The sequence below is a fragment of the Oncorhynchus mykiss genome, chromosome 23, assembly GCF_057628025.1.
Source record: "Oncorhynchus mykiss isolate SJ-2025 chromosome 23, ASM5762802v1, whole genome shotgun sequence".
NCBI lineage: Eukaryota > Metazoa > Chordata > Actinopteri > Salmoniformes > Salmonidae > Oncorhynchus > Oncorhynchus mykiss.
Genome location: NC_143044.1, coordinates 42,570,501 through 42,584,557, shown reverse-complemented (window position 1 = coordinate 42,584,557; position 14,057 = coordinate 42,570,501). Strand labels below are relative to the sequence as shown.

Sequence of the window (14,057 nt, the reverse complement as noted above, 5' to 3'; positions counted from 1 at the left end):
AACAAACTAGGTCTACAGTTCACGTTTTCCAATGCAACGAATTGCAATAAATGCTGTGCCAGTCAAAACAATGGTTGGGAAAATGCTGTACAGGAAATACACTGCCATAATCACTGGCTTTAAAAGCCCCATTAGTTCAACATTACTAGGGGAGTGTGACTCAGTGGGAATAGCTTTTAACTTTCTGATTGAGAGCAGCAGACCTGGGTTCAAATACTATTTACCATAATTTATCTGGACATAATTGATCTTGCCTGTTGCAATATATCCAATAGAAAAGTCCCAAAAGTTCAAACCCTGCCCAGCTGACACTCTAGGCGGGCTAAAGCAAATGCTCAAAGTATTTGAAAGATTTTGAATAGTGATTGAACCCAGGTGTGGAGCACAGAAGGCAGCTAGTCATCCTGTTGGCAGTTATTCAGGGCTGTCAGGCTGGTGGAAAAGCAAAGCGATAATGCAGTGTTATTGTAGTGAAACACAGAACCCCAGAGGAGCCAATCACATTAGAGCAAAAGTGAGAGGCTCACGCCATGGAAGACAAAACAATGAGGAGTCCAAGGGCTAAGACAACAGTCCAGCATGAGGTACTGTCTTTAGTAGGGAGAGGAGGAGAGTTGTATTGGGCTGACTGTTGGATGAGAATAGTTCTCCAGAATACAAATTGTAACTGTGAGTCCTAGCCAAAGCCACACACCTAGGCTGAAAACAGTCAAAGACTGAGCCTGGTTAAGTCAGAGGTTGTTACATCACACCGTTAGGCTACATTAACGCAACTACATGAGTGTGTCTACAATGGAAGGACCTAAATCATTCACAACTGCGGCCCTACATATTCCTCCTTGTGACATTGATATAAATGCTACTATGACACTGATATAGTTCCCTACTGTGACACTGATATAGATCATAATGTGAAACTGATATAGATCCCTACTCTGACACTGATATAGATCCTACTGTGACATTGATATAGATCCTACTGTGACACTGATATAGACCCTTCTATGACACTGATACAGATCCTACTGTGACACTGATATAGATCATAATGTGACACTGATATAAACTCAGCAAAAAAAGAAATGTCCTCTCACTGTCAACTGCGTTCATTTTTAGGTGTGTAAATGTGTAAATATTTGTACCGACACAACAAGATTCAACAGCTGAGACATAAACGGAACAAGTTCCAAAGACATGTGACTAACAGAGATAGAATAACGTTTCTGAACAAAGGGGGGGTCAAAATAAAAAGTAACAGTAAGTATCTGGTGTGGCCACCAGCTGCATTAAGTACTGCAGTGCATCTCCTCCTCATGGACTGCAATAGATTTGCCAGTTGTTGCTGTGAGATGTTATCCCACTCTTTCACCAAGGCACCAGCAAGTTCCCAGACATGTCTGGGGGGGAAGGGCCCTAGCCCTCACCCTCTGATCCAACAGGACCCAGATGTGCTAAATGGGATTGATATCCGGGCTCTTCGCTGGTCATGGCAGAACACTGACATTCCTGTCTTGCAAGAAATCACTCACAGAATTAGCAGTATGGCTGGTGGCATTGTCATGCTGGAGGGTCATGTCAGGTTGAGCCTACAGGAAGGGTACCACATGAGGGAGGAGGATGTCTTCCCTTTAACGCACAGCATTAAGAATTACTGCAATGACAACAAGCTCAGTCCGATGATGCTGTGACACACCGCCCCAGACCATGAAGGACCCTCCACCTCCAAATCGATCCCGCTCCAGAGCAAAGGCCTCGGTGCAACGCTCATTCCTTCAAAGTTTAGCGTGAATCCGACCATCACCCCTGGTGAGACAAAAACGCGACTAGTCAGAGCACTTTTTGCCTGTCCTGTCTGGTCCAGCGACGGTGGGTTTATGCACATAGGCGACATTGTTGCCGGTGATGTCTGGTAAGGACCTGCCTTACAACAGGCCTACAAGCCCTCAGTCCAGCCTCTCTCAGCCTATTGCGGACAGTCTGAGCATTGATGGAGGGATTTTGCGTTCCTGGTGTAACACGGGCAGTTGTTGTTGCCGTCCTGTACCTGTCCCGCAGGTGTGATGTTCGGAGGTACCAATCCTGTGCAGGTGTTGTGACACATGGTCTGCCACTGCGAGGACTATCAGCTGTCCATCCTGTCTCCCTGTAGTGCTGTCTTAGGCGTCTCACAGTTCGGACATTGCAATATATTGCCCTGGCCACAACTGCAGTCATCATGCCTCCTTGCAGCATGCCTAAGGCACGTTCACGCAGATGAGCAGGGACCATTGGTGTAACGCTTGTAATCTGGGGAAGGAGAGGAGGACCAAGGTGCAGCGTGGTAAGTGTTCATATTATTTATTGAAATATGCAACACTAGACAAAACAACAAACACAACAAACAAACAGTCCTGAAAGGTGAAACAAAAACACTAAACAGGAAACAACCACCCACAAAACACAATGGAAAACAGGCAACCTAAATATGGTTCTCAATCAGGGACAACGATTGACAGCTGCCTCTGATCGAGAACCATACCAGGCCAAACACAGAAATATAAAATCATAGACAAACTAACATAGACAACCCACCCAACTCACGCCCTGACCATACTAAAACAAAAGAAAAAACAAAGAAACTAAGGTCAGAACGTGACACTTGGCATCTTTCTTTTGGTGTTTTTCAGAATCAGTAGACATTTTTACAATGTTACGTAGATGGAAAAAAGCTGTCCTTGAAATGGTCTTGATATGTTCTTCAAAAGAGAGATCAGGGTCCAGAGTAACGCCGAGGTCCTTCACAGTTTTATTTGAGACGACTGTACAACCATTAAGATTAATTGTCAGATTCAACAGAAGATCTCTTTGTTTCTTGGGACCTAGAACAAGCATCTCTGTTTAGTCCGAGTTTAAAAGTAGACCGTTTGCAGCCATCCACTTCCTTATGTCTGAAACACATGCTTCTAGCGAGGGCAATTTTGGGGCTTCACCATGTTTCACTGAAATGTACAGTAGTGTGTCATCCGCATAGCAGTGAAAGTTAACATTAAGTTTCTGAATGACATCACCAAGAGGTAAAATATATAGTGAAAACAATAGTGGTCCTAAAATGGAACCTTGAGGAACATCAGAATTTGCAGTTGATTTGTCAGAGGACAAACCCTCCACAGAGACAAACTGATATCTTTCCGACAGATAAGACCGAACCCAGGCCAGAACTTGTCCGTGTAGACCAATTTGGGATTCCAATCTCTCCAAAAGAATGTGGTGATCGACCGTATCAAAAGCAGCACTAAGGTCTAGGAGAACGAGGACAGATGCAGAGCCTCTGTGTGACGCCATTAAAAAGTAATTTAACATCTCCACAAGTGCAGTCTCAGTGCTAAGATGGGGTCTAAAACCAGACTGAAGCGTTCCGTATACATTGTTTCTCTTCAAGAAGGCAGTGAGTTGCTGAGCAACAGCTTTTTCTAAAAATGTTGAGAGGAATGGGAGATTCGATATAGGCCGACAGTTTTTATATTTTCTGGGTCAAGGTTTTTTCAAGAGAGGCTTTATTACTGACACGTTTAGTGAGTTTGGTACACATATGGTGGATAGAGAGCCTTTTATTATATTCAACATAGGAGGGCCAAGCACAGGAAGCAGCTCTTTCAGTAGTTTAGGTGGAACAGGGTCCAGTATGCAGCTTGAAGGTTTAGAGGCCGTGACAAGAGAGATATAGTACAAAAACACATGAGTGTCTCCCTTGATCCTAGGTCTTGGCAGAGTTGTGCAGACTCAGGACAACTGAGCTTTGGAGGAATACGCAGATTTAAAGAGAAGTCGGTAATTTGCTTTCTAATGATCATGATCTTTTCCACAAAGAAGTTCATGAATTGATCACTACTGAAGTGAAAGCCATCCTCTCTTGGGGAGTCATGCTTTTTAGTTAGCTTTGTGACAGTATCAAAAATACATTTTGGATTGTTCTTCGATACTGCATGCTAGTCCGAAGACTTCCAGTTTGGTGTGACGCAATTTCCGTTCTGATTTTCTGGAAGCTTGCTTCAGAGCTCGGGTATTTTCTGTATATCAGAGAGCTAGTTTCTTATGACAAATGTTTTTGATTCTTAGGGGTGTGACTGCATCTAGGATATTGTGCAAGGTTAAATTGAGTTCCTCAGTTAGGTGGTTAACTGATTTTTGTACTCTGATGTCCTTGGGTAAGTGGAGGGAGTCTGGAAGGGCATCTAGGAATCTTTGTGTTGTCCGAGAATTTAAAGCACGACTTTTGATGATCCTTGGTTGGGGTCTGAGCAGATTATTTGTTGCGATTGCAAACGTAATAAAATGGTGGTCCAAAAGTCCAGGATTATGAGGAAAAACATTAAGATCCACAACATTTATTCCACGGGACAAAGCTAGATCCAGAGTATGACTGTGGCAGTAAGTAAGTCCGGAGACATGTTGGACAAAACCCACTGAGTCGATAATGGCACCGAATGCCTTTTGGCGTGAGTCTGTGGACTTTTCCATATGAATATTAAAGTCACCAAAAATGTCAATATTATCTGCCATAACTACAAGGTCCGATAGGAATACAGGGAACTCAGTGAGGAACGCTGTATATGGCCCAGGAGAACTGTAAAGAGTAGCTATAAAAAAATAATGTCAGAATAATAGTACAGAGAATGATTTATTTCAGCTTTTATTTATTTCATCACATTCCCAGTGGGTCAGAAGTTTACATGAACTTAATTGGTATTTGGTAGCATTGCCTTTAAATTGTTTAACTTGCTTCCCTTGAATTTTGGCACATTCCTCCTGACAGAGCTGGTGTAACTGAGGCAGGTTTGTAGGCCTCCTTGCTCGCACACGCTTTTTCAGTTCTGCCCACAAATTTTCTATAGGATTAAGGTCAGGGCTTTTTTTGGCCACTCCAATAGCTTGACTTTGTTGTCCTTAAGCCATTTTGCCACAACTTTGGAAGTATGCTTGGGGTCATTGTCCATTTGGAAGACCCATTTGCGACCAAGCGTTAACTTCCTTCCTCATGATCTTGTCTATTTTGTGAAGTGCACCAGTCTCTCCTGCAGTAAAGCACCCCCACAACATGATGCTGCCACCCCCGTGCTTCATTTTTGGGAGGGTGTTCTTCGGCTTGCAAGCATCCCCCTTTTCCTCCAAACATAACAATGATTTTTATGGCAATTATGGCCATTTTTGTTTCATCAGACCAAAGGATATTTCTCCAAAAAGTACGATCTTTGTTCCCATCTGCAGTTGTAATCTGTAGACTGGCTTTTTTTATGGTGGTTTTGGAGCAGTGACTTCTTCCTTGCTGAGTGGCATTTCAGGTTATGTCGATATAGGACTCGTTTTACTTTGGACAAAGATACCTTTGTACCTGTTTCCTCCAGCATCTTCACAAGGTCCTTTGCTGTTTTTCTGGGATTGATTTGCACTTTTCGCACCAAAGTACGTTCAGCTCTAAGAGACAGAACGCGTCTCCTTCCTGAGCGGTATGACGGCTGCGTGGTCCCATGGTGTTTGTGCTTGCGTACTATTGTTTGTACAGATGAACGTGGTACCTTCAGGCGTTTGGAAATTGCTCCCAAGGATGAGCTAGACTTGTGGAGGTCTACAATTTTCTTTTGATTTTTTCATGATGTCATGCAAAAAGGCACTGAGTTTGAAGGTAGGCCTTGGAATACATCCACGGGTACACCTCCAACTGACTCAAATTATGTCAATTAGCCTATCAGAAGCTTCTGACATAATCTTCTGGAATTTTCCAAGCTGTTTAAAGGCACAGTCAACTTAGTGTATGTAAACGTGAGTGAAATAATCTGTCTGTGAACAATTGTTGGAAAAATGACTTGTGTCATGCACAAAGTAGATGTCCTAACCAACTTGCAAAAACTACAGTTTGTTAATTAACAAGAAATGTGTGGAGTGGTTGAAAAATGAGTTTTAATGACTCCAACCTAAGTGTATGTAAATTTCCGACTTTAACTGTATGTTAATGAGTGAGAAACACCCATTCCTAACACACACAGCATGCTAGCAGATACCCATCGACTTATATTCATTGTGCTAATGCTAGTTAGCTTTGGCTCACGAAGCTACCTCTAACTTTATTCATACTGGACGCAGAAACATGGTATCCACGAGTTCATCTGATTCTGTGGATGTATGAAAACTTTGCCAAAATACCAAAGTGATGCCTTTAATGCAGTAAGTTACTGAAACAATTACAAAAACGGTGAATAGTGCAGGTAATAGCCTAACCACCGATCAAGCAAAATTATGGACTAATGCCTAGATTCAGTCAGATCAAGCATTAACCAGCGAAAGCAGACAGCTGCATAGCGGATGTTTTGGCAGTGTTAGAGGTGGAACTGTGTTGGAGAGTCAAATCAGTGAGCAGCTGCTCTTGATCTTTGTCATGAAGCCACAGCCGCCCACTCGTGTTAGTGAGTGTCAATGTCCACTTTAGGTATAATGCCAGGAGCCAATTGTGGATTTGACTGGTCTAATGCAGTTACAACCGATATGCGGATGTCGGCTAAAGCAGATCTGCATGACTAGAACCCTAAACATTCAAATCCCTTTGCTGCAGGATTATTTTGCTGTGACAATTTAGGTCAAATTAAGAGCCTTCATCTGTACTTCCCTCGGGTCAAACCGAGCAGTTCAGCATGAGCTGGAGAGAGACATCAGCGACAAGGTGACAGCTCAGATAATAGATAAGAGATGTCACCATTTCAGGAATGCGTCAGATGTAATCAGCTACTACAAAGGGTAGTACCCACCCACTAGTTTAGGGTAGAGTGGTCGAGTGACTTGACCCTTTGTGAGTAGTACCCACACACTAGTTTAGGGCAGAGGGGTCGAGTGACTTGACCCTTTGTGAGTAGTACCCACCCACTAGTTTAGGGCAGAGGGTTCGAGTGACTTGACCCTTTGGGAGTAGTACCTACCCACTAGTTTAGGGCAGAGGGGTCACGTGACTTGACCCTTTGTGAGTAGTACCCACACACTAGTTTAGGGAAGAGGGGTTGAGAGACTGAACCCTTCTAGAGTCAGAGGCCCTACCCATTCACAAGTTTAGAAGTTAATTTTATACAGCTTTGTGATTGGAATGGAATATCTACCTATCGACAGTGTTGTGTTAAATGTTCTTAGAATATAAAGCACTCAATCCCAAACGTAACCACTACGCCTGTCTGTCTCCTGGCGTAGGACCTTCCAGTCCTCACCACTGTGGCCTTATTGTACTTATTCTCCATCTTGACCAGCCTCTCCCTGCCCGACTCATGGTCTAAGTTCACAGACGACAACATCCTTCACTCCCAGAGCCAGCGTGCGGTGTCCCACAAGCTGCGTGACAAGATTGAGATCCTGCTGAACACCACGTCCAACGAGATGTGGAACCAGTTCAACACGGTCAACGTGGCCTTCACCAACGGTATGTCAGAGCCCACCAACGCCAAGAACAGACTGCAAACACACCTGGCTAAGGTGACTAATGGTTCCCTGACCAATGACCATCAGGTTCATCTCTCATGTTCTAGTTCCTTTTCCATTCAGTTCCATTCAACTCATTGAGATGCAGTTTGGTTGTTTCTTGCTATACATCATTGTTCTTCAACATCAGGTCCACGGGGTAGTAACGAAGGCATCCTAAACTGCCTGCATACCATAGCTGATTATTTTTTTGGCTGCTGTCTATGACTTGTCTCAAACGATTGAAGAGTTTATTACATTTTTGTGAAATCTTTTATGACAATAGAGAACAAATGTTTATTATTATCTAATTGCTTTTACTGTTTAATGAATGAGGAGAAAAATAAAACTCATTTCGTGCCCTTTTACTTGAGGCTAACAATCAGTGTTTAATGGGCAGAGACATGCAAACGAAGACCATGTAAGTATTGTGGAATGATCACCCTCTCCACTGGTCTAGGCCTTATATGCACTGTCATCTTGTTATGGAAGCCAGGCATGCAAAGTAACTCACCAAACTCTGTTTACTGCTAAGATAATAGTCTTCTCAAAAGAGGGACACCAAAAATAGATATCTCTGCATTGCCTGTGTTCAGCACTTTCCACTGATACATACCCTGGGTAGTGGAGTAGTGGACACTGGAGTCCATTGTTGTTAAAATGGCTAATTGGAGGTTGCTGGGCTCTATCCACCTCAGCAGTTCTCTGGTCTTATTCATTGACAGCAGCTATGATGTGAGGCACTCAGTCTTTAATTAAGCCAGTCAGCCAGCCAGTCAGTCAGACAGGGATGGTTCTGAGGAGTGGTGGAGTGATTCATGGGAATGAGATTACATGATAATGTGATGGTGGGATGAGAAGGAGGAGGGTATTGTATACAGTACAGTGTTCTTCTGATTTGATTTAAAGTTACAGTTGGGGTTGATTTTGCTTTTATCCATGGTGACTAAAAATGTTATAGATTATAACCAGATTACACTGGGGGCTCCCGAGTGGCGCACCGGTCTAAGGCACTGAGTCTCAGTGCTAGAGGCGTCACTACAGACACCCTGTTTCACATCCAGGCTGTATCACAACCGGCCATGATTGGGAGTCCCACAGGGAGGTGCACAATTGGCCCAGCATCGTCCAGGTTTGGCCAGAGTAGGGCATCATTGAAAATTATAATTGGTTTTTAACTGGTTTGCCTAGTCAAATAAAGCTTAAATAAATAAAAATACAACCATATTATAACCAGATTACAACCAGTTCCGGTTCTAAACTGGTCTAAACCGCTAGAACTGCTCTCCTCCTAAACAACTCAAATTACTCTGTTTCCTTACTCCCTGGATCATCTCAACAAACCTTTCTCCTGTTTCTCTTTGCAGACCCTCCAGGAAATCCTCCAGACCGAGATCCTAATAGATAGCCCGAAAAAGGCCCTGAGGGACAAGGAGTGCCCCCTAATGGTGGCCCAGACCAGACTGGATGAGAGCACACGTAGGCCTAACGTGGAGCTCTGCAGGACAACCCACACCACAGGTAGGGCTTGGGCAAGTGTAGGTATTTTATAGCCAGTATGTTTTACACTTACATTCCCTCCTTTATCCTCTGTTTACCACTTCTTCAATCTGATTGTCTTGTCTGTCCCTGTCCTTGTCTCTGTCCCTGTTCCCCGTCCCTGTTTCCATCCCAATCTCCAGACTGGTGGGAGAAGTGAAGGAGATAGAGGACACCATCCACAAGCTGCGTGAGAGGCTGATGGAGGCAGAAAACACCCTGCAGAAGTTGGTGAAGACCAAGGCTGCCCTGGAGCATGACCTGTCCATCAAGGCTAACTCCCTGTTCCTGGTCAGGAGAAGTGCATGGGCATGAGGAAGAGCTTCGCCAGCACCCCATGCCTGGTGGGATACACCAAAAGCTATCACATAGTATAACTAAGGGTGGTGGGATACACCTAAAGCCAACACACAGCATTGTATACACTAAGAGTGGTGAGCTACACTCTGGCCATGACACAGTACTGTATACACTAACTGAGGCCCAGAGGCTTTCCTGGTCAAGAGCATTGCTCATAGCCAAGGAAAATTCATGGATCCCATAGAAATGAGCACCACATAAGGATTGGGTAAATTCATATACATTATTGTTTCTACACTATTGTACCGACCTGAACTGTACTGTTCTGGCTCCGCTTTTCACATTGTCCTTTCTAGATTGGTTCCAGGCAAGCCCATCTGATCTATAGTGCTCTGGCCTGGTTCTTCCTACACTGAGGAACTAGAGCAGTATAGCTCAGGAGGGCTTGGATCGGCCATAGAGAATGATAGAGGACTCTAATGGCCAAGAGCTTGATTTAGCATGGGCAGCGCCATTAAAGACTTTCACCATTTTGGAGTAGGCAACTGGGTGGGACTTCCTACGGGTTAAGGAAAGATCAATAATTCCTTCCAGGTCATCAGGAGGGATCAGCCAATCTATTATACTCTGAAGTAAACATTCCCCCCCAAAATATATTTATTGATGTTTATCAATTCTGTTTATCAAGTTTTGGAATGTTTATTGATCTTGTCTTTTCCTACTAACACTGACTTTGCGGCTAATCTCTATTAACTAAAAAGGTACTTACTATGACTGTGATATGTGGTTGTCCCACCCAGCTATCTTCCTATGAATGCACTTACTGTAAGTTCAACTTGACACTAGCAATGCTGACACAAGGATTTGTCACTGATTTCTGATATACACTATTTATACAAAAGTATGTGGACACCCGTTTAAATTTGTGGATTTGACTATTTCAGCAACACCCGCTGCTGACAGGTGTATAAAATTGAGCACACAGCCATGTAATCTCCATATACAAGAAATGGCAGTAGAATGGCCTAACTGAAGATCTCAGAGACTTTCAACATGGCATCGTCATAAAAGGCATCCTTTCCAACAAGTCAGTTCGTCAAATGTATGCCCTGCTAGAGCTGCTCCAGTCATCTGTAAATGCTGTTATTATGAAGTGAAAACGTCTAGGGGCAACAACGACAGCCGTGAAGTGGTAGGCCACAGAACAGGACCGCCGAGTACTGAAGCAAGTAGAGTGTAAAAATTGTCTGTCCTCGGTTGCAACACTGACTACCGAGTTCCAAACTGACTCTGGAAGCAACATCAGCACAATAACTGTTCATCGGGAGCTTCATGAAATGGGTTTCCATGGCTGAGCAGCCGCATACAAGCTTAAGTTCAGTGCTTTAAATCACGCCCCCATTGGACTCTAGGAAAGTGGAAAGGCATTCTCTGCAGTGATGAATCACGCTTCACCATCTGGCAGTCCAACAGATGAATCTGAGTTTAGCGGATGCCAGGAGAACGCTACCTGCCCGAATGCCAACTGTAAAGGTTGGTGGAGGAGGACTAATGGTCTGGGGCTGTTTTTCATGGTTCAAACTAGGCCCCTTAGTTCCAGTGACGGGAAATCTTAACGCTACAGCATACAATGACATTCTAGATGATTCTGTGCTTCCAACTTTGTGGCAACAGTTTGAGATGCACTTTCCTATTTCAGCATGACAATGCCCCCTTGCACAAAGTGTTGTCCAATGAAAGATCTGGTAAGCAGGCCTGGGTCTAAGCTGTGAGGTTTACCAGATGGGACAATCTGTTTGTGACTCCACATAAATCCTACTTCTTTCACTCCATGTTAAAGTGAAGTACGACAACATCACAATCGGCACCACCAAAACTAAAGCAGAGTTTCACTACGGAAATACCTTCCAATGGGTTGACCTAAGAAGAGATAAACAAAGAGTTATCGCTGAAGAAATCCCGGTTGTTTTAAGTGTGTGTGAGTGTGTGTGTGTGTGTGTGTGTGTGTGTGTGTGTGTGTGTGTGTGTGTGTGTGTGTGTACGCACAAGCTTGTTTTTGTGTTAAATGATTCAGGTGTGCTGCGTTTTATAACTTTAGTTTATGTTATCCAGTGTGTGTACAGAGCTGCCCGTTTGTCACTCACACACACTGTGGAGCATTGAACCACCCTTGCTGTCTCTGCCTGGCCGGTTCCACTCTCTCCACTGGGATTCCCTGCCTCTAACCATATTACAGGGGCTGAGTCACTGGCTTACTGGTGCTCTTCCATGCCGTCCCTAGGAGGGGTGCGTCACTTGAGTGGGTTGAGTCACTGATGTGATCTTCTTGTCTGGGTTGGCGCCCCCCCTTGGGTTGTGCCGTGGCGGAGATCTTGTGGGCTATACTCGGCCTTGTCTCAGGATGGTATGTTGGTGGTTGAAAATATCCCTCTAGTCGTGTGGGGGCTGTGCTTTTGCAAAGTGGGTGGGGTTATATCCTGCCTGTTTGGCCCTGTCTGGGGGAATCATTGGATGGGGCCACAGTGTCTCTTGACCCCTCCTGTCTCAGCCTCTGGTATTTATGCTGCAGTCATTTATGTGTCGGGGGGCAAGGGTCAGTCTGTTATATCTGGAGTATTTCTCCTGTCTTAGCTGGTGTCCTGTGTGAATTTAAGTATGCTCGCTCTAATTCTCTCTCTTTCTTTCTTTCTTTCTTTCTTTCTTTCTTTCTTTCTTTCTCTCTCAGAGGACCTGAGCCCTAGGACCATGCCTCAGGACGACCTGGCATGATGACTCCTTGCTGTCCCGAGTCCACCTGGCCGTGCTGCTGCTCCAGTTTCAACTGTTCTGCTGCGGCTATGGAACCCTGACCTGTTCACCGGACATGCTACCAGTCCCAGACCTGCTGTTTTCAACTCTCTAGAGACAGCAGGAGCGGTAGAGATAATCTCAATGATCGGCTATGAAAAGCCAACTGAGACTTACTCCTGAGGTGCTGACTTGTTGCACCCTCAACAACCACTGTGATTATTATTATTTGACCATGCTGGTCATTTATGAACATTTGAACATCTTGGCCATGTTTTGTTATATTCTCCACCCAGCACAGCCAGAAGAGGACTGGCTACCCCTCATAGCCTGGTTCTTCTCTAGGTTTCTTCCTAGGTTTTGTCCTTTCTAGGGAGTTTGTCCTAGCCACCGTGCTTCTACACCTGCATTGCTTGCTGTTTGGGGATTTAGGCTGGGTTTCTGTACAGCACTTTGAGATATCAGCTGATGTAAGAAGGGCTATATAAATACATTTGATTTGATTATAATCACAGCCGTGTATATCTCCCGCAAAGAAGACACCTCGACCGCCCTGAAAGAACTTCATTTGACTCTAAGTAAACTGGAAAACACATATCCTGAGGCTGCATTTATTGTAGCTGGAGATTTTAAGAAGGCTAATCTGAAAACTAGGATGCCTAAATTTTATCAGCATATCAAATGCGCGAACCGGACTGGTAAAATTCTGGATCATTGCTATTCTAACTTCTGCGACGCATACAAAGCCCTCCCTCGCTCTCCTTTCGGCAAATCTGACCACGACTCCATTTTGTTGCTCCGAGCCTATAGACAGAAACTTAATCAGGAAACGCCCGTGCTCAGGTCTGTTCAACGCTGGTCCGACCAATGTGATTCCACGCTTCAAAATTGCTTTGAAAACGTGGACTGGGATATGTTCTGGATAGTAACGAACAACAACATTGACGTATACGCTGATTCGGTGAGCGAGTTTATTAGCAAGTGCATCGGTGATGTTGTACCCACGGTGACTATTAAAACCTTCCCCAACCAGACACCGTGGATTGATGGCAGCATTCGTGCAAAACTGAAAGTGCAAACGACTGCTTTTAATCATGGCAAGGCGACCAGAAACATGACCAAATACAAACAGTGTAGCTATTCCCTCCGCAAGTCAATCAAACAAGCTAAGCAGAGTGTGGTGTCAGGAAAATAACCTCACACTCATGGTCAACAAAACAAAGGAGATGATTGTGGACTACAGGAAACAGCAGAGTGAGCATCCCGCTATCCACATCGATGGGACAGTAGTGGAAAAGGTGGAAAGTTTTAAGTTCTACAAGCGTAAGGCACTCCAGACTACCTGCCCTTCAGGACACCTACAGCACCCGATGTCTCAGGAAGGCCAAAAGGATCATCAAGGACACAACCACTGCCTGTTCACCCCGCTGTCATCCAGAAGGCGAGGTCAGTACAGGTGCATCAAAGCTGGGACCGAGAGACTGAAAAATAGCTTCTATCTCAAGGCCATCCGACTGTTAAACAGCCATCACTAACATTGAGTGGCTGCTGCCAACATACTGACTCAATCTCTAGCCACTTTAATAATACAAAATTTAATGTAATAAATGTATCACTAGTCACTTTAAACAATGCCACTTTATATAATGTTTACATATCCTACATTTCTCATATGTCTATACTGTACTCCATACCATCTGCTGCATCTTGCCTATGCCATTCGGCCATCGCTCATCCATATATTTATATGTACATATTCTTTTTAATTCCTTTACACTTGTGTGTGTAAGGTAGTTGTTGTGAAAGTGTTAGATTACTTGTAAGATATTACTGCACCATCGTAACTAGAAGCACAAGCATTTCGCTACACTCGCATTAACATCTGCTAACCTTGTGTATGTGACCAATACAATTTTATTTTGTTTTATTTGAAGACCAAGGAGCTCTCCAAACAGGTCAGA

The 14,057-nt window shown here is 44.2% G+C and overlaps 1 pseudogene; it reads left to right on the top strand.

The window, feature by feature from the left end:
• The first annotated feature begins 530 nt into the window (after positions 1-530).
• LOC110503030 (tektin-3-like) lies at positions 531-9,386 on the top strand (annotated as a pseudogene).
• Positions 9,387-14,057: the final 4,671 nt, after the last annotated feature.